Source organism: Heloderma suspectum, chromosome 6, assembly GCF_057233095.1.
Source record: "Heloderma suspectum isolate Gila_16-S chromosome 6, 16-S_ref, whole genome shotgun sequence".
NCBI classification, from domain to species: domain Eukaryota; kingdom Metazoa; phylum Chordata; class Lepidosauria; order Squamata; family Helodermatidae; genus Heloderma; species Heloderma suspectum.
The window spans coordinates 59,670,558-59,695,279 of record NC_139463.1 but is presented as its reverse complement, the minus strand read 5'-3'; the positions used below and the strand labels follow the sequence as shown (position 1 = coordinate 59,695,279).

Here is a 24,722-nt window from a genome sequence, read left to right as displayed (position 1 = left end):
CCAGTCCAGTGCTACAGAGACTGATCTGAGGGACATGTTGCATATTTTGGTGAGAAGATCAGCCATTTCATGTTTGGGGTTTTTGAGAACTGTTTGCGTCAGTTCCTCAGACTTCCTTCCTGAAAACATCAGTTCAGGCACAGGTATCTGTCCTATATCTTCTGCAGTGAAGGCAGATGGAAAGAATTCATGCAGCTTCTCTGCAATCTCCTTGTTCTCATTTATTTCTCCCTTAGGAGGAGGCTTTTTTTGAGAATCTTTAAAGTGTTGCAAGACTCCATTTTATTTCTCCCAAGACAAAACGTTTTCTTACTAAACAGATCCATTGCTGGCTGGATATAGTCACACAACAGCCACCTGAGATTTCTGGTAACCACCAAAGTCCTTCTGCTTGAGCATCAGTGTCAGTGTCTGGATGAAAGTTTCACCTCTGTCATCACAGTGGACAACCAGCCCAATTCAGGTCCAATGGAAATGCAGGAGCAGCCAGACTTGGCCAACATACTGAGGAACTTTTCTTGGATAGAGCTGGTGGAAGGAGGAAATTCCCTTTTCTCTCCCTCAACATGGTGGAAAAAGCTGTAACCGAGCTGAAGGAAGGAATTTCCTGCTAATGTCTTGCACAAAAGTGTTGTGGCGTGTTCAAAACTAGCCTATTTCAGCTTCCGTGGACTCCTATGCCTGACTTTAGATACCTGAAGTGCTGTCCAGGAGGAAAATGCCCACCTTTAAAAAAAGATATCCAAATATACAGTGAAGCTCTGTGAGGTCTTTAATACCGCCCCCCGCACCCCCAGTGTGGATATCACAACAGAGGTCAGGGTGCCATGCAAGTAATCCTGACACTATTTCTTCCTATTGCAATGAATGGGCCCTTCTGTCTATATGCTAGATATATGACTCTTCATAAGCAACTGTGTGGCTTTCAGGCTTTAGGGCCCCTCCCCAAGGACAACAGTTTGGTCAAACTGCTTCAGGGACTTGAAACAGATACACCCCTTAACCCAGGTCACGGTGAAAGGTACAGCCCTGGGAAGGGCTAGCATACCCAAGGAAAACGAGGGGTTTTTGGCATACAATAAATATACCATGGAGAACCTGACTTAAGGAAGAGAATCGGACTTTAAGGGTGCTTCTACATTAAGCAAACCCACCGTAAAACCCCACATCCTTTCCAGAGCTTCCTGCTTCCATTTTCTTGGCAGGATTAGGGAAGGCTTCTTTACATGGCAGCCCTATGGTTTGAACTGAGGGAGTGCCTCCCTCCCTCCCTCCCTCCCTGGCATGTGTGCAAAGGAGGGCGGGAGTCTTGTTTTCATGGCTTGCAGCCCCCAGGAAAGCTCTGACTAACTTCTGAGCAGAGATAATACCATGCTATAAGCCTGCAATCCTGGGCACACTTACATGGGAGTAAGCCACCCTGAACTCATTGGACTTACTTCTGAGTAGACAGAAGATCACCCTGTGAGTCCGCAACCCTTGGCACACTTACATGGGGGTAAACCCCACTGAACTTAATAGGGTGCTCGGAAACAAGAGAGGACGTTGCTTCCGAACTTGGTGGGATGGAGGATCAGATGTGTCTCCCTTCATTGCAGGGAGGCATTTCACCCTCTTCTCCCTCCAACTGAGAAATGCAGAGGTAGGAGACGCAATTGGCAGGCAATTCCTTACCTCCAGTCAAATCTGTTTGAGCCTCCTTCTCTGCAACTCTGCTCCCATCGTCAATGCATTTGTCATTGCAGCCAAAAACTAATGCCCACAGAAGGCAGACAGAGCAGTTTGTTCTGCTATGGGAGAATTTCATGTGGAGGTCATGATGTTCCATGGGCTGGGAAAAATACTGCATTTTTTGCATTTGGGAAGAACACAGGATAGGCTGCTCAAGCACTGCCCAATTCACAGCTGACCGAGATGGGCTGCAGCTCAGCGGGGGAGGCCGTGCTCTGCAGAGAAGGCCACCAGTTTGGTCCCCAACATCTCCAGCAGGGCTGGGAAAGAGCCCCTTCCTGAAACCCTGGGAAGCACTGCCAGTCCTTGCCAAAAAGTGTCATGGGAATGCAGTGCTCTGGCTGGGGAGAAAATGGCTTCTGAGCCGGCTCAGTGTCTTCTGCTCCACTCCCTTTACTAGCACCTACAGGGGGATTGCCAGGTCTTGTGTTGTCCTGAAGATAAGCTAACAACACATATGTAAAATTATCCAGATGTAGAATGCTGGCCATGCAGGGGCTGATGGAAGCTGTAGTCCAACACAAGTAGAGGCTGTCAGTGTGGGGAAGGCAGCTCCACAGGGTTGGTTAGTGCTGCTGCCAGCATGTGGGTCTGCATGGAAAGCGAATGTTCTTCTGTGCCCATATCACATCACAGGAGGTGGAGACATGTTACAGGGTGGCAGGGGGAGCAGACAGCTTTTTCACACAGAGCTTTTATCCTGCGACTGAGATGGATCTCTCACAGGTTTGCGGGCTCTTTAGGTGATGTCGGGAACCTCTAGGGCATCAACCGCCATTCCCCCCAGCCTATCCGGGGTTTTCCCCAACTGCAAAAAATGTGGTATTTTCTCCAGGAGATGGAACAGGAGAACCATGATCACACTCTGAAATTCTCCAAGAGAGGAAAAACCCGCTGTGTCTGGGCTTGCCGAGGAAGGACTTCCTAGATTCAAACCACATCTCTGCCATGTAAATGCTTGAGCACATTTCTCGACGGGAGGGAGAAGAGGGTCAAATTCTGCCCTGCAAGGGAGGGAGACAGACCTGATCCCGCACCCCACTGAGCTCAGAATCAAGGTCCCCTGTTGATTCAGAGCTCCCCATGGAGTTCAACAGGGCTTACTTCCAAGTAAGTGTGCCGAGGGTTGCAGACTTACAGCCTGCTCTTATGTCTACTCAGAAGTAAGTCATAGCTTTCCTGAGGGCTGCAAGGAAACAGTATGGCACAAGTTAAGCAAGGGAAACAAGATGCCCCTGCCCCTGCCCCTTTGCACATGTGCCAGGGAGGGGAGGCGCTCCTCGGATTCAAACAGTGTCTTCCGAGTGGCCACTATATCAGAGGGCAGGGAAGAAGGTGAGGCAGACATCTTCTCAGGCTTGGCAAGTACATGTACACAGCTATTGAATGGACTTGCACTCATGCCTGTGAAAACATCCGTACGATGGGGAAGCCAGTCAGCTACTATCAATTCTCCTGGCCCACCTTGCAGGGTCACTGGGAAGCCAGAATAAAGGGGAAGTGGACGGGGGGAGAAAACCAGTCGAGGGGAAGCCTCCTGTGGAAGCAGCATGAGGACCCAAGCAGATGCATCTGCAAGGGGGGCTCCCTCCACCATCGAGGCCACGAGAAGGGCTTCCAACTTCCCTCCTGCTGTGGAATCCAAAGGATCCACTGATCAGCCTTCTGTCCTGATTGACTGTCAAGGTCACGAGAAGGGCTTCCGACTTCCCTCCTGCTGCGGAATCCAAAGGATCCGATGATCAGCCTTCTGTCCTGACTTCTCCATGCAGCCATGAAAAGGGACAGAGCAGAGGGACACGCTAGGAGAGATGCCTGTATACCGGGCCAGTCCAAATCCCAGAAAGGATCCGGAATCCAAAGGACCGGTTTGTAGTGGGATAAACTGCCAGGCGTGAAGAGATCCGACCGCTCCGTGCCTTCACCTGTAACAGGTCATTCTCCGCAAATTGCACCACAAAGACCTCCCCCATCTCTTTATTTTAAAAACTAAGTTCTTCCCATTTGGGGCAGAAGAACGTGAGGTGGGCCGGTCCCCTTTTTAAAAAATCCAAGCAAAACAGAGAAAGGGGGCTCCCAGTTGAGGCTTTCCTTGTGCCGTCATCCTGCCTCAGTCCCTGAATTTTTACAGGGGATCCAGACATGGTTGTCTTTATCTTGCAACCCCCCAGTAATTTCCCACTGCTCCGTCTGAGGGAGATCCATTCAGGAAGGTGGAAGAGCAGCGCTAGGCCTTCCGTGTCTCAGCGCTGAGGCCTCTTCTGCACGTGAATTAGTGCGCTTCAGTGGCCTTCCTAATCCCCCTCAGAGTCTCTCTCAGAAAATTATTTTCTCCTCAGTCAGGAGACTGGCTCTCCACTCCGGTCTCCCCTTCACACCGGGCTTTTATCAAGTGGTTGAGATGGCTCCTTCATGGAAGTTGGTGGACTCTTTACATGATGCTGTGACCCTCCAAGGCGTCTCATGCACTAAATGTACCTTTTTCCATTTTTAAACGGGTCGCAGATCATGAGCTATCAAATTACCCCGCTGTGTCCCACTTGAGTTCCCTCCGTGAAAAGAGGAAAAGCGGCAAAAAGAGGAGCGAGATCAATGAATGATAATGGAAGACTGACACTGGGAGAAGCACGTGTAAAGGGGGCCAGTTGTGATCCTGCATTTCACACGGAAGCAGATAACCCCGTTTTAAATGCAGGATGTTAGGCTGGTGTAGAGATGCCCTCAGAGTCTGTCACTAATGTACTCTATGTATGTGTGCTTTGCTTGACAAACTCCCTTGATGGTTCTTTACTGGCTATTCCCCCCCCCTCAGCCGAAGGGAGTTAAACGGAAAATGGAGCTCCAAATTGCCTACATGCTATTTCTTGTGGGCCAGTAACTTGAACAGGCAGCTGAAGTAGGCACAAGAAAATTTTACTAATGCACTTGACAATCTTTTAACAGGGAGGGAAAAGATCAGTCCCAAGCCAGCAATATGTCAACTGAACGATCATACATAAACTGTCAAAAGAATCTAGCAGATGAACTGTTCAGCTAACCCAGAAACTTCCATTCGGCCTGCAAGAGAAACAGACATGCATTTAAGCTTAGAAACACAGCTCCCATACTATGGTCGCTCCAAGCATCACTGAGCACGACTCTGCCACACCCAGCTCCTCCCTTTCCCCAGTCACCTATCTGGGCTAATGAACTTTGGCACAAGCTCAGACTCCATCTTGGATTTCGCTCCTCAGCTCCACACAGGCCCAAGGCCGGAACGTGACAACTCAAGCCCGATCTCAGAGCTTGTCTGCCCCACAGAGAAGCAGTTAAAACTCCCTCTCCCCTCCACTTTGCAAAGGGAGCTCAGCGCTGTGGGGCTGTGGCTATTTTGCCACTCTGGAATTGTGGAAATGACAGTAATTTCTGATGAACCCCCGTGGATTTCCGGCCACCCAATCAAGAACAAAGACATCCAGGATAAAACATGCTTCACATAAATATGTCCTGGGCCCTTCCATGTGGGGTGGGGCGGTGTCTGATGACTTGAGGGCTGATTATTTCTGGCTACACTTGAATTCCCTTGCTGGGGCCTGTATATTCAGCTCTTCTTCAAGGTCTGTCTGGTCGCTGACCTAGGAGGGAAGGTCTCTCTGTGCTGCAGATGATCTTGCTGCTGCTGCAGCTGCTGCTGCTGCTCTGGATGGTGCCTCAGGCCACCCAGAGGACAGTGAGAACCACCTGCCTCTTGACCAGGCCTAAGGAACTGCAAGCCTATCACAGCCCCGGAGACCTCATTGTCGGTGGGAATTTACCGGTTGGCATGAATTATTATAAAGAGACTCAGGACTTTAGCGGTTTAGCACCACCAGAACTCCGCAATTCTGGTTTGTAAGTGTCCACAAAAGGGATCTGGGACAGATGTTTGCTGGCTTTGCTTGCAGGTGAGAGGGCGCCTTCCAGGCTGTTCCTAATTTGGCCTCAACCTGTAATGAGAAGCAGAGACCTGGGGGTCCTTCTCCGGCTGCATGGCAACATAGGAAGCTGCAGTATACCGAGTCAGACCCTTGGTCCATCTAGCCCGGTATTGTCAGCACTGACTGGCAGCAGCGGCTCTCCAGGGTTTCAGTCAGGACGTTTTCCTGCCTTTTCTGGAGAAGCCAGGCATTGAACCTGGGGCCTCCTGCATGCAAAGGATGCAAAGTATGTGTTCTGTGGCTCTGAGCTACGTATGGCCCCATTCCAAGCCAGAGTGTAATTCCTCTTTCCTTCTGTGGCAAGAATCAATGGTTCAGTGCTTGTGACACAGAAATTCTGGGAACTATAATGTCCAGAGACTGGGGGAGCCAAGCTCTGCTGTTGCATCTACTGCTGCAAGATGAAATATGTGGAAAGAGGTGTGTGTGTGTGTGTGTGTGTGTAAGGCAGAGAAGGGGCACCTGGAAGCTGGGATTTGTGCATTCAACCAATAGGTTGGGAGGACACTTCATACTTTGTTCCACCAACACTGAAGTCACTGGATTGTGTCCTCCTTGTAACTGAGTCTAGAATAAATAATTTTCGGAGTCTTGAGCCAGAAGCTGGCTTTGCAGTCTCCTCCTCTGAATCAAGCTGAGGGTGGGGGTGACCTGGGGAGGGTTGGCCATCATATATCCACTTCCTTGCGAACTGGGAGAACAGGTGACCTGCCCCTAGAGGCTGTTTGGTGCAAGGAGGGAAGGCAGAGCGAAATAATGGTTGGGCTTCATGTTAAGAGTTTCATAATGACCAAGAAATGCCCACCGTTCCAGCCCCCGCAGACTTCATGTAAGACAGGGGTGGGGAAGGTTGATTTCTGGGTGAGCTGAAGTAGATGAGCAAACATTTCAGACTTGCATTTGGGTAATAAGGGCAATAAATGTCTCCCTCCCACCTGATATTAAATTATATTCTATCTTCACTCGCCTCCCAACATATCTCCCATCATTGCAGGATGATATTCAAGCAGTACCAGCAAGTCCTGGCCTTGGCATTCGCCATAAAGGAGATCAACAAGGACACAATTCTCCTCCCCAACCACACGCTTGGCTTTCGCATCTATGACCACAGCAACATCGCAAGATGGATCCACTTGAACAGTCTGTCTCTGCTCTCCACATGGGGGCAAATGTCTCCTAATTATAAATGTGACAGGCAAGATGAGGTGTTCTCTGTTACTGGGGGTCTTGATTCCAAATCCTCAAGGGAGATTGTTTCCTTAATGGGCATCTTCAAGATACCACAGGTAAGGCGATTCAATTGGGGAAAGATGTGGGGGATCTGCAGAATTTAGGAACTCTGAGATGGAGAGGCCAATCTCTGAAACCATTTCCGCCCATGCAGCGGGTGTGTTGCCTTGATTTTGGACGGGAGGAGTAGGAGTCCTCCCCATGATAGCCTTGGTCGTAGCCAGAAATCTCAGGTCTCTATTGTTTGACTAATCCCAATCAGCAATGGGTCTGTTACATAAGAAAAAGCTTTGGATTGGGAGTAAAAAATGGAGTCTTGCAACACCTTAAAGATTCACAAACAAACCTCCTCCTAAAGGAGAAATAAATGAGGACAAGGATATTGCAGAGAAGCTGCATGAATTCTTTTCATCTGTCTTCACTGCAGAAGATATAGGACAGATACCTGTGCCTGAACTGATGTTTTCAAGAAGGGAGTCTGAGGAATTGGGACAAATAGTGGTGACCAGAGATGAAGTTCTCAACCTTATGGATAAATTGAAAGCAAATAAATTCACCGGGCCCAGATGGTATCCATCCTAGAGTTCTCAAAGAATTCAAGTATGAAATTGCTGATCTTCTAGCCAAAATATGCATCATGTCCCTAAGATCAGCCTCTGTACCAGAGGACTGAGAGATGGCCAATGTAACACCAATTTTTAAAAAGGGATCCAGGGGCGATCCGGGAAATATCAAGCCCGCTAGCTTAACATTTATTCTGGGTAAATTGGTTGAAAGCATTATGAAAGAAAAAATTAGCAAGCCTCTAGAAGGACAAGCCTTGCTGGAAGAGAATAAATGCATCTTCTGCAAAGGTAAGTCCTGTCTCGGTAACCTTTTAGAGTTCTTTGAGAGTTTCATTAGACATGTAGACAGGAGTGATCCAGTAGACATTGTCTACATGTACTTCCAAAAAGCTTTTGACACAGCTGCTCACCAAAGATTCCTGAGCAAACTTGGCAGTCATGAAATAAGAGGACAGGTCCTCTTATGGATCAGTAACTGATTAAAGAACAGAAAGCAGCGAGTAAGAATACATGGTAAATTCTGCCAATGGAGGGATGTAAATAGTGGGGTCCCACAAGGTTCTGTACTGGACCAATGCTTTTTGAATTGTTCATAAATGGTCTGGAATGAGGAGTGTGCAGTGAACTGTCCATGTTTGCCGATGACACCGACTTATTTAGGGTGGTTAAAACAAAAAGGGATTGTGAGGAGCTCCAAAAGGATCTCTCCAAACTGGGAGAATGGGCATCCAAATGGCAAATGAGGTTCAGTGTAGGCAAATGCAAAGTGATGCACGTTGGGACAAAAAAGCCCGACTTCAAGTATAACCTGATGGGATATGAGCTAGTGGTGACTGACCAAGAAAACGTTCTTGAGATTGCGGTGGAGAGCATCATGAAAATGTCATCCTGGTGCAACCAGGCAATAAAAGATATTGTAGAGCTGGGAAAAGTGCAGAAAAGGGCAACTAAGATGATCAAGGGGCTGGAGCATCTCCCCCATGAGGGAAGGTTACAACAACTGGGCTGGTTCAGCTTGGAAAAAAACAACAGTAAGGGGAGACATGATAGAGGTGTACAAAATTATGCATGGTGTGGAGAATGTGGATAGGGAGATATTTTTGTGCCTCTCTCAAAATATTAGAACCTGGTATCATCCCATGAAGCTGATTGGTGGAAGACTCAGGACAGAGAAAAGGAAGGCTTTTTTTTCGCAGAGTGCATAGTTAAATTATGGAATTCACTACCACAGCATGTAGTGATGGCCACCAACTTAGATTGCTTTAAAAGGGGGTTAGATGAATTCCTGGAGGAGAAGGCCACCCATGGCTCCTGGTCCTGATTTCCATGTGCTACCTCCAGGATCAGAGGCAGTATGCCTATGTAGACCTATTGCTGGGAAACATGGCCGGCAGGGTGCTGTTGCACTTGTGTCCTCCTGGGGGGTTCCCAGTTGACAGCTGGTTGGCCACTGTGGGAAAAGAATGGTGGGCTAGATGGCCCCTTGGTGTGAGGCAGCATGGCTCTTCTTCTGAACTTGTGTTCTTGAACAAGGTGACACAAGACTCCTTCTTGATTTTGCTGCAGTCGGTTAATGCATTTCATTAAACCCTCCAGTGATTGTGGGAACCTGAACCCACAACAATATAAAATGTGTCAGTGCTTTATGTATTGGGACACATTTCCATATAAAAGAGCTTCTGTTTCAGCCACACAGCATGGGATGAAAACAGAAATTGTTTGGAGTGGAGGAACTTACGAGGTTTCTGATTAAGACCCACTAACATTATGTTACATTTTCAATTTTGTGTGTCCTAATGGATTTTGACACACAATGGAACTGTTTGACCAAACTATCGTATTTGGGTAGGGACCCTAAATCCCCACCACACTTAGAAAGTGTCCTTTTGCTTCAGGATAGTGACATGGTCCTCTTCAGGACAATGGCTAGAAACTGTGCCAAGGTTACCTCCATGGCAGCCCTGACTTTTAGATTGATATTCACAGTAGGGGGGGGGGGCTTAAAGAGAGCTTCATTTCATATTAGACACCTGTGTTTCAAATGGATGTCTTCCTTCTGGATAGCACTTCATGCATCTGACGCTGGCTGTAGCAGTCCATGGAAGGTTATGCCATTAAAAATGTGTCAGTCCTTAAAGGAGCACAAATTCACTGCAGTAGACTAACAAGAATATTGTCTTTCAGCTCGGTTATGGTTTGGTTGACCCTGTTCCGGGAGAAAAAGCAGAATTTCCTTCCTTCTACCGGATTGATACTAATGGAATTGCTCAATATGTGGGCCTTGCCTGCCTGCTCCTGCATTTTCATTGGAACTGGATTGGACTGGTTGCCTTAACTGAGGAGAGTGGAGAAAACTTCATCCAGACACTGACACCAATGCTCAAGCAGAAGGACATCTGTGTAGCCTTCACTGACATGTTTGAGCCAACAAACCCTCTCCTTCTACAACAAGCACTATCTGGATCTATTCCTAGTGCTTGGTTTGAACCCCAAGTGATAATCGTCTTTGGGGACCCCAACGTTTTACACATGTTAAGAGTCTTCTTGGCTATTCATGACAAAAAGACCAAGACCCCATTTAGGAAAGTTTGGATCCTGACAGCCCATTCGGAAACTTCTGATAAAGGCCAAAATTTAAACCAGGCCAAATTCTTCCATGGTGCTTTGCATTTCAGAGTCCAAAGCAGGGATGTGCCAGAATTCACACATTTTCTCTGGGCCTTAAATCCACACCGACCACAAGGAGATGTCTTTCTCCAAAAATGGTGGGAATTCGCATTTGCCTGTCAGTTTCTGAAATCAGGAGAAATCTCTCCGAGGGGAAGGAGGAGCTGTACTGGGGAGAAGAAGGTACGGGATGTGCCGAGCCATATGCTTGAAATGACCATGTCCAGTTACAGTTACAGTATCTACAATGCTGTCTATTCCATTGCACACACGTTACATGCTGTGTCCTCATCTGGATCCAAGCATACATTGAGAGGGGGAGGCAAGAGGCTGCTGAATCTTCAGCCATGGCAGGTAATGTCCTTGTCGAGAGCTGGCAATCTTATGAAAGGTTCCTTGGTGGTTTCTCAGTGGTCTGATCCTGAAGGCAAAGGTTGTGCCTAGGAGAAGGGCTGTTGTTCCAATCTAAAGATCCCAATAGAGACATTCCCCATAGATATTCTTCCATGCCTATCATTTCCCTGAAAGAGCACTGAGGAAAAAGCAGTTGACAGCAATGGTGCTTCTGTGATAATCCTGAATTTAAAACAGTGACTACTGAGGAGGAAGAACCAAGCAAGCTGTCACCCCAAATACATAGTCTTCTTCGCCCCACCCCTCATCTCCCGGAGCAAACAACAGGCCGCTTCTCCCTAGGGATGTACAAAAGTCACTTACCTTTTCGCGGATTGTGTTCATGGTGGGGGGGAGGCGCTCCACCCCTCCCCCTGTAATCCTCGATGGGGGGGAGGTGATCCTGGGGGGGGGAAACAGCATACGCAAATGGCGGCAGCTATGGCGGCCCCCATTTGTGTTCTCTATTTTTCCCATTTTAGCCTACATAAATATTTACGTAGGCTAAAACAGCAGAAAAAAAGGAATGTAAATAGCACCCACTACGCTATTTGCGTTCCCCTTTTTTTCGCCGTAATAGCCTATGTAAATATTTACGTAGACTAAAACGGCGAAAAATAGGGAATGCAAATGGCAGCCACCGTAGCTGCCACCATTTGCGTACGCCGTTCCCCCCCCCCCCAGCCATGATAGGCTATGTAAATACTATCATGGCAAAGACCAGGACGACAATGGCGGCTGTGGCAGCCGGTCGAAAGACTAGCCGCCGCCGCCGGAGATGCTGCCATCCGGAACATCCCCCCCAGGTAAGCTTCATCCCGGGTGGAATCCATGGGGGTAGCATGGGATGGTAGGCCGTTCCACCATGGATTTTGGGGGGCCGAATGCCAGTGCATTTGGCCTCACTGAAATCCATGGCGGAATTCTCCGCCATCCCTACGTCTCCCCCCTCCCTGCCCCATGTTCATTCTTGCCAGGCAGCATGAGATCTCCTCAGGTGTTGTTCGCCTCGATGGCACCACCCTTCTTCCTCTGGCACAAAGGCAAGGATATGAGGGTGTTTTGCAGAAAGGAGACACCAAAGAAGAAAGGCCAAACCACCTGGCGAGTATATTTGAGCAATTGGCCAATGAACCCATCTTAATGCATCTTCAGTGTTGAACTAAGCAATCAAGTAAAGAAAAAAGAAGTTGTCTCCTAACTAGATGGCAGTCACAGAATGTCAGAAGACACCAGAACTCACTCACAATTACCCTGTTTATAATTCTCTCTTCCATTTCAGATTCTTGCCTCTTTGAGGAATGTCCGGTTTAACAACAGTGCTGGAGATGAAGTCTCTTTCTTTAAAAAGGGAGAGAGATATGATATTGTGAACTGGGTTTTCTTCTCAAATATATCTTTTGCTCACATCAAAGTTGGACAGGTGGATCCAGAAGCTCCACCTGACCAGGACTTCACTGTTCACTCTGATGCAATAGTGTGGGCTACAGAGGTGGGTTTGAAGTGAATGTCATGGGGGCAATAAAGACTGTTGTAGTTCTATCACTTGAGCATGAAAGGTGCCTTCCTAGATGAGACCAAAAGCCTACTGAGAGCAGGGAGGGGTCCTTGTCCAGTGAGAAAGATCCATCTTTGCATGCAAAATCCCAGGTAGAGTCCTTGGCATCTCCAGGTATAGCTGGGAAATGGTCCTTGTCTTAAACCTTGGAGAGGCACTTCCATTCAGTACAGACAATACTGGGCTAGGTAGACCAAGGATCTGATGCAGTAGGAGGCAGCTTCATGCTTTTGTTTCTCTATGAGCATATATATTCACATCAGCTTCCATTAGGATGATTCTAAGTAACCTGCAGAAAAGATTCAGACTTTTTAAATTGGTGATCCTATGCATTGTGTAATGGGAAACTCTTGTTGAGTAACTCTGTCGTATTTTTGTGCGACATCCATTGCATGTAAACCCTCAACCATTTCTCTCTTCCCTTTTAGGTTTCTCCATCTGCAAGGTGTGTGGAACGTTGCTCTCCAGGACACCAGAGAAAAGTTCCAGAGGGGAAGGCGGTTTGCTGCTACAGATGAGATCGTTGTCCAGAAGGGACGATTTCCAACCAGACAGGTAGCTCAAGCATTCAGAGCCTTGTCAAAGTGCAGAGCATACTGGGATTAGCATGGGAAGATCATGGGCAAGGAGAAGACATAGCCATTTAACCTATGCATATTTTCCCCATAAGAACCACTGGGGATTGCATAACTCGGTGGTTTACTCTTTTGCAGACTATTCACAATTTCCTGAAGGAACCTATTTAAATAATAAAGGATAATATTATCCTCAGATAGCTGCATTGGCTCACCTTTCCATGCACAGTGTTTTAAACACCATGTTTCCAATCTCCGTTGTTTGGGCATTAGACATGAAGCTGAGCGGTGATCAGTTGTTGTAGCAACTGGAGCATGATACTACAATGTCAAAGAAACTGCTGTTTAATCTATATTGTTTTCTGCAACCTATATCCCAGCCTCTGCACCAACACATCTCCTCTGAAGAAAGTGCCTCATCTGAAGCAAATGACAGAGAGTTATTTATGTATTTATTTTCCCATTCAGAAGGCACTGCAGGTGAGAAGCTGTGGTGATGTTCTTACACTTAACAGTTTTTAAGTTCTGGTTACAGACTTCTGATTTTTCTTCTTGCAGAATATGGAATGTCTGCTAGCATGGGCTATTCTACACAGGTGAAAAGGAGAATCTTGTACCTTTCCTGACTCTGCTCTTATGCAATATGTTGTTGAAATGTAAAGAGAAAATACTAAAAGGGACATTGCATGCTTATATGTACAGTAAGCTAGGGAACTGATATCTCCATCTCCTTCTTTGTGGGCTGCACTGTCCCCACGTAAAGAACATCTATGTCATGTTTGAGATACTTCTGCTCATTCCAGATGCAGATCACTGTGACCCATGCCCAGAAGATCAACATCCAAACAGCAACCAAGACCACTGTTTCCCCAAGAAGATCCACTTCCTTTCCTACCAAGATACACTGGGGTTCATTTTAGCTTCTCTGACTCTCTTCCTCTCTCTGATTACATCTGTAGTGTTGGCCACCTTCATTCTACACCGTGACACGCCCATCGTCAAAGCCAACAATCGAGACCTCACCTATGTCCTTCTCCTTTCTCTCCTGCTCTGTTTCTTCTGCTGCTTTCTGTTCATCGGTCGCCCCACGAAAGTCATGTGTCTTCTACGTCAAACTGCTTTTGGCATCATCTTCTCCGTTGCCATTTCTTCCGTGTTGGCAAAAACTGTCACAGTGGTTCTGGCCTTCATGGCCACCAAGCCAGGAAACATGGCCAGAAAACTCTTGGGGAGACAACTACCAAACTCCATTGTCCTGGCCTGTCCCCTCATCCAAGCAATTATCTGTGCTTTCTGGCTGGTGACCTCTCCCCCATTCCCAGTCTTGGACTTCCATTCCCTGGCTGGAGAAATCATCGTCGAATGTAATTAAGGCTCAGTCATTATGTTTTACACTGTCCTGGGTTACATGGGTTTTCTGGTTGTCGTCAGCTTCATGGTGGCTTTCCTAGCCAGAAAACTGCCTGACGCCTTCAATGAAGCCAAGTTTATCACCTTCAGCATGCTGGTGTTTTGTAGTGTTTGGGTCTCCTTTGTGCCCACCTACCTGAGCACCAAGGGGAAGTCCATGGTGGCTGTGGAGGTCTTCTCCATCTTGGCCTCTGGGGCTGGTCTCCTGGCTTGCATCTTCCTCCCCAAATGCTACATCATAGTGCTGAGGCCCAGTCTCAACTGTAAAGATCATCTAATAAGGAGAAAGACTTAGGGTGCCTATCACTTCGAAACATGCCCTGCTTCTCTAGTTTCCTGTCAAGTACACCAAACAAAGGCCAATAACATTGTTAAATGTGATGAGTTATTCCTTAAACTACGGGGTCCTTTCCACATCGGGCTTTTGCTCTTCCCCATTCAACTGGAAGTGGACTTAAAAGGTTGTCTGTATGGCTTTATATTTCTCCTAGACGTATTTCAATCATATAATTATTTAAAAAATCACACCATCACAGTATCAGGAATCATTATATAGCATGCATTGGATGTACAACAAAAAGTTGCAGTATGGTTCAGGTTAGGTTCACTTCTGAGATACTCTAAATTGCATGGATCTCACTTCCCCTATAAGGAGAACATTCTTCTCTCCTCCATGCAATTCTCAGTCCTTCTCACTGGATTGGTCTTGGGAGGGGAAGTTTTACTTTATTTTATTGGCCACTGTTGAGGCATCTGGAACTTGAGTTCCTTCCAAGAGGAAACATGGCGGGATATAAATGTGATAATAAATAAAAAAGGATAAAATAAATTGTGTTCAAGTTTCAGTGCTTCTCTCAACCTGTTTCCTTCCAGAATGCTCATCCTTCTCTCTTGTTTCTCAGGAGCCCAATTGTGGCTTGGTTGTTGTTGGCACTTGCCCCCTGAGCTCACTATTAGAGGGGTGATACTAGCAGCAAGAATGCATTATGTTCAGTCATGAAGAATGTCAGCGACACCCATATTTGCAGAGTTGGAATGTAAAACATATGAATACGCTGTTGTGGAAAAAAAGGAAAATTGGGTTGAGAGAAGAGACAACAGTATAACAGATTCCTCCAACATTAGGGACCTTTTATTGAACATTAGAAAAATAACAATGCACATCTCTGTTATAGGAGGAACAGTTGTAGCTCCTTTTAGATAAGGTGTCAGGAAAATCAGGGTCCCGTAAGGTTGAATGGAAATCAGGCAGGTGGGTTGTTCTAAGCTTTATAAAATCGAAAAGATTTCACCATCCCTCCTGAAAAATGCAGATGCCAGGAAGACATGTTTGTTTTACATCACCTGAAAATGTTAAGGAGATTGGTGAAATACTGAAGGAGGAAGGGCAGTTAACAGACAAAAGAAGAAAAACCTTGGTCATGCAAGAGTGTTCCTCAAAACCTGTGTTGGCTCCCTTTGGTGCCCGTCATTTGTGAACAAAAGTATAGGCTCCTTATTTTAGAGTCTGATGTTTTCCTATTCCTTTCCACTGTTGTTGATGGAATTGATTTTTAAAATGCCATTTCCTTCCCTTTTAAAAATATTTTTTATATGCATAATGCAAGTCTGTGGGTGTCTCATCATGTGGACCTCGGAATGTGCAGGTGTGGTGAGGAGGGGAATCACTGCCGTGTGGAGGAGAGGCCCAAGCAGCAGCAGAAGTTTAGTGGTGCATTTCTGGGACCTCTGTGTGTGTGTGAACGTGGTCAAGTGGCACAGTTGCTAAAAGGAAAAGGGTTACAACAGAAATTAAAAAGCACTCTCCAGACATTGTAATTTTGCAAGAGCGCATCTAACTAAGAGACACCAGGCAATATTAAAACACCCATATTATGGACAACAATTTATTGCCTCAAGCTCTTCAGAAGCCCATGGTGTGGCTATTGCGAGTGGACAGGGGGAGAAATGACGAGACGACACCAATCAATTTGGGATAAACAGGGCCACATTTATTGATAGATTATAATGTGCGAAGAAAGCAGTGGCGGGCACACCACCAACAAGACCAACATGACAGGTGTAGAGTGAGGCATTCGTTGTCTGTGGCGAGGCGTCTACCCTCGCCCACCAATCGGACATACCCAGTTCTGGGCTGGGAGACCTTCCCCTGTCACCCCCCCTCGAGCCACAGAACCCGAGTAGGCGAGGAGGGTTGGCCTCAAAGGTAAGCCGTATCTCCCAACAGGGGCCACAAAACCCTGAGCTGGAAGCCTTGGGCCTTACCAGTCACCTGAAACGGTGCCTACGAATGCTCACCTGTCCACTCCCCCAGTGGAGAGCCCACCCGGAGCCGCCACAGGAGGGCAACAAGCCTCTGCTTATTCGCTGTCCCCCCACCTGCACAGTAAACACTCCCAAATGCCCCTTCGTAGATCGGCCAAAAAGACATCATTGCCTAGTTCGGTGAGATCAACACTGTCCGCCCTATAGAGTATCCCCCGAACAGGGGAAATGTCGGGGTGGATGATGGTCCGGTCACCCTGTTTGATCAGGAAGTTCCCAGTCTCTCTGTTGACCTTTTTACGGGCCTTATCCATGGCACGAGAATCCAAACCATCCCTCTAGGCCACTCTAGGCAACAAGTTGGACCAGATAATGGTGATTCCCGGCCAGCGACGCCAAATCAGCTGCAAGTCTTCCTGAGCTTGAAGAATCAGGGCCTTGCCTTTCAGCAGGCCTAAATTGTTCCCCCCTAAGTGCAACACTAGAATCTGTGGGGGAATCTTCACCAGCCCTTGCTGGAATAACGTGGGCAGGAGGCGCTCCCAACGCATCCTGCATCTGCCCAACCACTGAATGGTGGCATAGCGGCTGAGCCCTAGCTGGGATCCGCAGCTGGAGGAGGCCCTCCGACCTGCCCCCAAAAAACATACTGTGCCTGCAGATGAGCACCTTCATTGGATCACTCGCACTCCAGTGATCTAGAAGAACAAGAAAAGTAATGAACGGAAATGTCCACACACGCTAAGGGCCCAGCAGTGGCCTCATGTATGCCCAATACGCCTTGGAGCGCCACCTACCGACCGACTGCACCTTGTCTGATGTGAACCCCAGAGACGCAGCGGTGGAGGCAGCCCCAATCCGGAAGGAATGTGTGCTGAAACGAAGAGCACCCAAACCCAGTGCCTTTAATGCTCGCTGTGTGACTGCCCAAAATTGATATTTGGTTAAAGGAGAAGAGTCTGTATGGCAAAAAAGGGGGCTGGGCAGGTTTCCTCAAACCTTCAGAAAGTCCCTCAATGCCGTGACCGGGCAGAGGTCTGGCACGGAGGCTGGAAACAGAGACACGCTGATGCCCCTTCCCCCCTGGTCAGTCTTGGACCTCCTAAGCTGAATACGGGCCCCCTGTTGAGAAAACTGTAAGTAATTAAACTGCAAGGCTCGTCCTGACAGGTCACCCTTAGCGGACACCACCAACTCCAATATCCTGAATGCCCCAAAGAATGCTGTAAGAGCTGCAGCATGAAACAACGAGGCTTCTTGAGGGGATTTGCACAAGGAAGGCCACACATCCTGCAAGCCCATCAATATGTCTGCTGACAGAGGGCGTCTAGGGTCAGGAGGCACCGGGGACCCCCTGGGCCAGCCCTGAAGCATCCGCTGGACCTGGAAGTCCATGGTGTTATCTGCTACACCCTTCATTTTAGACCAGAAGGCAAGTGCAGCAAGCCTACCCCCGATGGTCTGGGCCACTAGGCCCCACCTGTGGGCATGCATGCAAAACTGCAGTAGGTGATCGACCGGTATTAGCCAGCACTGTGGAAGATGTGCAGCCACCTGGAATGAAAAGAACTCCCTATGTGACCTGGCGTAAGCCGCTCTCGTGCTGGGGGCTAAGGACTGTGTAGCGGGCGCCATTTGCCGGGCCATTTGCGTCCCTTTTTGATTCCCCGTTTTAGCCTACATAAATCTTTATGTAGGCTAAAACGGCGAATCAAAAGGGGACGCAAATAGTGCCTGCTACACTATTTGCGTTCCCCTTTATTTTCGCCGTCATAGTCTACGTAAATATTTATGGAGATTCAGATGGCGAAAAAGAAGGAACGCAAATGGCGGCGGCCATAGCCGCCACCATTTGCGTATGCGGGTTTTTGTTTTTTTAAAACCCACCCAGCCATGGTTACGTAGCTTATCACGTCTTTTTCTTTTTTTTAAAACCCACCCAGCCATGATAGGCTACGTAAATCTTTACGTAGTCTATCACATCTTTTTTTTTTTTTTACCAAGACTGGAAATGGTGACTGCAGCAGCCGGTCGGAAGACCAGCTGCCGCCGCCGCAGCTGCTGCCAGAGCCGCTGCTGCCCGGAAGATCCGCCCCAGGTAGGGATGTATGAAAATAACTTACCTGTTTGCGGATTATGCTGATGGTGGGGGGGAGGTGCTCCGTCCCTCCCCCCGGAATCCTGGACGGGGGGAAGGCGCTCTGTTCCTCCCCTCCCGGAATCCTCCTTGGCCGGCTGTGCCCCGCTGCGGCTCTGCGGAGCAGCCAGCCAGGCCCAGCCAAGCCCAGCCAGGCCAGAGCTGTCCGCAGTCGGATTTCCGGCCATGGAGGGCTCTGGGAAAACAAAAAACCCGCATACGCAAATGGCGGTGGCTACGGCTGCCGCCATTTGCGTTCCTTATTTTTGCCCTCTTAATCTACGTAAATATTTACATAGAATAAGATGGCGAAAATAAGGGGAACGCAAATAGCGTAGTGGATGCTATTTGCGTTCCCCTTATTTTCGCTGTCTTAGTCTACGTAATTACTTATGTAAACTAAGATGGCCCAAAATAAGGAACACAAATGGCGGTGGCTGTAGCTGCCGCCATTTGCTTACGCCTTTTTTTTTTACCCAGACGTTTTAGGCTACGTAAAAACTTTTGTAGCCTATCATGTTGGTGTAAAAAAACCCCCAAAACAACAACCTGCAAATGGCGGCGGCAGCAGCCGGTTGGAAGACCAGCCTCCGCAGCCCCTGCCGCTGCCGCCGGAGCCGCCGCTGCCGCTTGGAAGATCCGCCCCAGGTAAGTCTCATCCCGGGGGGATCCGCGGGGGTGGTGGGGGGGTGGCAGGCCGTTCCGCCACAGATTTCGGGGGGCCGAATGCACTGGCATTCGGCCTCCCTGAGATCCGTGGCGGAATTCTCTGCCATCCCTAGCTGGGCTGCCCACAGGTGTGCGGCAACATATATCGGAAAGAGCTCTAAGAAGGTAAGTTCTCTTCCGATGCCTAGGGCTAACCACTCAGCCCGCCAACGTGCGTGGCACCATCGATTGCGAAACACAACCCCAAAGCCGAGGGCCCCAGATGAATCAGAATTAGGGGTGGACGAAAGTCACTTACCTTTTCTCGCAGCTTGTTCGCGGTGGGGGGGAGCGCTTCGCTGCTCCCCCCGCGAAGTTCAGACCAGGAGGGGAGGCTTCCCACCTCGCCCGGCCGAAATTCAGGCCGGGGAGGAGGCGCCTCGCCTCGCCCAGCCGCGAACGCGGAAGTAAAAACAAAAAACAAAAAACACCCCCTGATAGGCTACGTGACGATTCACGTAGCCTATCACGGCTAGATCTGCAAAGTCAGCCGTGATAGGCTACGTCAATCGTCACGTAGCCTATCACGGGTGACTTTAAAAAAAGAAAAAAAAAAGCGCGTACGCGAATGGCGGCCCCCATAGGGAGCCGCCATTCGCGTTCCTTATTTGGTCGCTGTAGTCTACGTAAATGTTTACGTAGACTACGGAGAAAATAAGGGCAACGCAAATAGCATTGCCCTTATTTTCGCCGTAGTCTACGTAAACATTTACGTAGACTACAGCGACCAAATAAGGAACGCGAATGGCGGCTCCCTATGGGGGCCGCCATTATCCGTACACACTTTTTTTTTTTTAAGTCACCCGTGATAGGCTACGTGACAATTGATGTAGCCTATCACGGCTGACTTTGCAAATCTAGCCGTGATAGGCTACGTGAATCATCACGTAGCCTATCAGGGGACGTTTTTTGTTTTTGTTTTTTCTTTTATTGCAATGGCGGGGGGGGCAGCCGGTCGAAAGACCGGCTGCCACTCCCGCCCCGGTCGAACACCCGACGAACCGCCAGCCGGACCCGCCGCCGGGAGGGACATTCAGGGAAGGTAAGTCCCATCCCGGGGGGGGGGGTGCGGAGGATTTCTCCACGAAACTTGTTCGGGGGGCCGAACACGTTGGCGCTCGGCCCCCCGAAGTTTCGGGGAGAAATTCTCCGCCATCCCTAATCAGAATGTATCTGAAGTTCTGCTTCCAATAGCAAGTCCTTCCTCCAGAAGGAAATGCCACTGAATGCATTAAGGAAATGCAGCCACACAGAAAGATAATCTTCCATGGCTGATGATACCGAATGCGATGGTGCGGCAAGCGCAGGCCCCACATAGTGTTACAAAGGTGTTTAAGGAAGGCCCTGCCAGGGGCAACTACCTGACAGGTGAAATTAAGATGCCCAACAACTTCCTGCAATGCCAACAGCTTGACTTCCTTAGAATGAAGCATGTGCTGTATCCTTTCCTTTAGGACCTGTAATTTGTCGGCCGGGAGCCTACATAACTGATTCACAGAGTCCAGTTCTATGCCCAAAAATTTAATAGTGGGGGAAGGGCCCTCGGTTTTCCCCCCCGCCAAAGGTACACCCAGCTCATTTGTGAGGGCAGAAAATTCCTGCATTAGCCGTGCGCACTGGGGGGTGCCGGATGGACCCGCAAATAGGAAATCGTCAAGGTAGTGCTATGGGACCTGGTTTTATCAATCAGAGCCCATTCCAAAAAGGAACTGAACTTCTCAAACATAGCACAGGACACGGAACATCCCATGGGTAGGGCCCTGTCGACATAGAACTGACCAGAAAAACTGAATCCTAAAAGGTCGAAATTGTTGGGGAAAATTGGCAAGAGGCGGAATGTGGATTTAATGTCGCATTTTCCCATGAGGGCCCCAGGGCCCAGTGCCTTCACCATAGATACTGCCGGGTCAAACAGCATGTACTGAACAGAGCACAGGTGCTCAGGAATGGCATCGTTCACAGACTTTCCCCTGGGGAAGGACACATTGTGGATCAACCGGTATTCACCTGCGGCCTTTTTAGGCACAATGCCCAAAGGGGAGACCCTGAGGTTGAAGAAAGGAGGGGAATCGAATGGACCAATGACCCGCCCTGTGACCACTTCCTTATTGATCTTATCCAAGACTAGGTGTTTGAAACCTGCAATAGATTTCTGATTCCGGCAAATTTGGGCCTGGCGTTGGCCCTGAAACGGAATCCTAAAACCCAGGGAAAATCCTTCTTCCAAGTAGCGGGCATCTTCCCGAAGCAGGTAGCTCTTCAAAAGGCGCCATACGGGCTGCGACTTAATTGGACTGGGCCCCTTTTGGCAGAGGTTGTGTGCTGCCCCCGGGCTTCCTACCACCCTGCCATTCCCGATTTGGGCCCCGCTGACCTTTGGCCTTTGGGCAGCCAATGAAGGCGTGTTGTCCCCTGAAAATGGAGCACGCATGGAGAAATCTGCATGGGTTTTTAAAGCAGACGCCCTTGGAGCCAAACTCCCAACAGAGAGCGCGGTGTTGAACCAGCTGTCCTGCCCCAGCCTTAGGGGCTGAGGCGGGCATAGGCTTAGCTAATATGTGCCCACTATCAGATTGCTCGCCAAAACCCGGCCTGGCAGGGGTCATAAACTGCAGCCAAAGATCCTGATCTTTGGCGTCCCAGTGCAACGTGGGGTCAAATGCCGCCCGCATACAGAAGGATTCATCATAGGCCAGTGTTAGATAAAAATAGTCCTTGCTTTCGGTTTAGAAGGAAAGGATGCCAGGCAGGCAGCAGTGGATCCAACACTATTTTATTGAAACGTTTTGCAAAACGGGTGCAGAGCAGTCTGGACCTCGAGACACGTGTGCAAAAGCCTTTTATACCATATTGCTTCTATTGTTCTTACCAGTAACCAATGAAACAGTTAGTACATCGGCTCACCAAGTCAATAGCCAATAAACAGTCAGTATCAGCTTACCAAACTGTTAGTCATGAGCACGTCAGTATGATTTTCTTTTTGCTCTGCCTACATTTTTCGCCACTCGGGCTTTTATGTAACTTGAGATGCCAACAGTTACGGAGTCTCTTTTTCTAACACCAGCCAGGCTCCACCCTCGTATTCGGTGTAGGCCCTATACATAATATCCAAATACTTAATGAGGACCCAACCACGCTCTGGGTGCTTTTGCTGAATGACACCCATATATATTAAGAAGCCGGGAAGCCAATTTGCCCAAGTGCGTGACACCTTACGCCTGACCCTCTCCTGATCCCTATCGCCAGATTTCTCTAGGGATGTCAGAGAATTTCGCCACGAATCTCAGGGAGGCCGAATGCCAGCGCATTCAGCCCCCTGAAATCGGTGGCAGAACGGTGTGCCCCCCCCCCAGGACGGGACTTATCTTCGGCGAATCTTCCTGGTGGCAGCGGCTCCGGCAGCGGTGTGGCGGCGGTGTGGCAGCGGTGTGGCGGCGGTGCGGCAGCGGCGGCTGTGGCAGCTGGTCTTCCGACCGGCTGCCCCTGTCACCATTTCCAGTTAAAAAAACAAACAAACAAACAAAGTGATAGGCTACGTAAATGTTTACTTAGCCTATCACGGCTGATTTTAAAGAAAAAAACACACGTGTGTACGCAAATGGCGGCACCCATGGGCGCCGCCATTTGCGTTCCTTATTTTGGCACGTCTTAGTCTACGTAAACATTTACGTAGACTAAGATGGCAAAAATAAGGGGAACGCAAATAGCGTAGCATCTACGCTATTTGCGTTCCCCTTATTTTCGCTGTCTTAGTCTACGTAAATGTTTACGTAGACTAAGATGTGCCAAAATAAGGAATGCAAATGGCAGCGCCCATGGGCGCCGCCATTTGCGTATGAGCGTTTTTTTTCTTTTAAATCAGCCGTGATAGGCTATGTAAACATTTACGTAGCCTATCATGGCTGACTGCAGGGACGCAAACAGCGGCGGCTATGGCCGCTGCCATTTGCGGAACCGGCCGGCCAGGGTTCGGGGGGGGGAGGGGCGGAGCCCCTCCCCCCCGGCCAGAATTTCAGGAGGAGGGATGGAGCGCCTCCCCCCCACCACGAATGTCACCCTTCAAAAAGGTAAGTGACATTCGTACATCCCTAGATTTCTCCCCTTCCTTTGTTTCAGACTCACGGAATAACAGGGAGAAGATGTCAACGAATTCTCCCCGGAGTATTTCCTCTTTTGTTGCCGGCAATAGGTGATATCCCAGGGGAGTGGATGTACCCCCGGTTGGGATTGCCCTATTCTCTACCTGGGCATAAGGGTCATTGCTGCCCGCCCCAAGCTCCTTAGAGCTCTCGCCTATGGGGCCTTGCCACACAGCTGGGCAGGCAGCCATGGTGGATGGGGCATGCTGAGGAGCCACTCTGTCACTGGCCGAAGGAAGCTCAGCAGCCAGAGGGGCCGTGGGTGCTCCCCCCCATCAACCCCACCTGCGAGGTTTGGAGCAGGGACGGGGGCCCCCTGGGGTTGGGCAGATGCAGGGATGCCCATCGTAATGGTGGCCCCACCTGGTGTGGCATGGCTTAGTGCCGGGAGTGTGTAACCTGGGCCGAAGCAGTGGGGTGGTACACCTGGATGAGGGAACCCTGGGATGCCCCCTACTGGGGTGTGAAAAGGCCAACTCATCTCCACTGAAAAGGGGAACCACCCGTATGGCAGGAACTGGTTACAGCCAGTCAGTGGCACGGACCCCCCAGGTTCCGGAAGCTCACCTGAACCAAGGTTCTTTGCCATGTCAGGGATCTGGCTGCGCTCCAAAACTGCAGGAGCCAGTGAGACGGGTGCCAGCCACCCTTGCACCGGAGGGGGCTGCTCCGAAGATGAGCATGCGAGCGCTGGGGCTGGTGCAGATGCTGTTTGCCCAGTGACGGTGACGACCTCCTTGGAAGCCTCGATTGCTGCCAGCCTCTCTGAAATAGATATTAATAGATCCTTGCAAGCTTGCCCTCTAGTAACCCTTGAAGTCCGGGGAGCCTGCCTGGCAGGGGTGATTAATGCAGGGATCCCTAAGTCCCGCTCAGCACCCTCCAGTCTGGCCAGAATGAGGGCCATGTCCTGATCCTCATCGTCGGATGAGGAAGAGTCGGCCCTACGGAAGTGGCGCTTAGCTGGGGGGCAGGGGGCTTTAGCTGGGGGGCAAGCGGCTTTGCCCTTGCCTTTTTTCCCTGCCAAACCCTTCTTGGGTGGCATCGCTGTGTGTTGGGAGATCTGCCAAATGTCTTTAAATGGAACCCTGAATGAAATGCGCTTACCTATGGATATATTTGGTATGTTTCCAATTTCTATTTCTGTAATTCTTATATATTTATTTATTGGTAATATTATTGTACGTATTAATTTGTGTGTAAATTAATTTGTTTATTTGTTTGTTTGTTTGCTTTGTCTTTAATTACTGTTATTATTATTTATATTAAATCGCACCCTATACTTTCCAGGCGAAGCCTTGTGCCTTACTTGTGCTCCCCTTAAACAACTGCTCCCTTATTTTTTTAAAATTAATTTATTTTCCCCTCCCTCCCCCTTTCTTTCTTT

At 49.0% G+C, this 24,722-nt stretch overlaps 1 pseudogene; it reads left to right on the top strand.

Moving 5' to 3' along the window:
- Window positions 1-7,698: 7,698 nt before the first annotated feature.
- LOC146340961 (vomeronasal type-2 receptor 26-like) lies at window positions 7,699-17,288 on the top strand (annotated as a pseudogene).
- The last annotated feature ends 7,434 nt before the right edge of the window (window positions 17,289-24,722 follow it).